The sequence below is a fragment of the Alligator sinensis genome, unplaced genomic scaffold (genome assembly GCF_000455745.1).
Source record: "Alligator sinensis unplaced genomic scaffold, ASM45574v1 scaffold358_1, whole genome shotgun sequence".
In the NCBI taxonomy this organism is placed as follows: domain Eukaryota; kingdom Metazoa; phylum Chordata; order Crocodylia; family Alligatoridae; genus Alligator; species Alligator sinensis.
The window spans coordinates 1902257-1902477 of NW_005842121.1; positions in this window are offsets into that span (position 1 = coordinate 1902257).

Here is a 221-nt window from a genome sequence, read left to right on the forward strand (position 1 = left end):
CTCGCGCCGGGACGAGGCCGCGCCCCCTGGTGGGCGAGGCGACGCCTCCCGCCCCGCCCCCCGCCGCCCTCTGAGGCGCTGCCCGGCCTCAGTGTCGCCGTCTGTGAAATGGGCGGGAGGCGCGGGCTCCCTCCCTCACGCCGCTTTCCCTCCCCGTGAATCACTCCGTTACCGCGGAAACCGCCGAGGTGACTCCGGCTGTGCTCGTCCGGCCCAGCGGT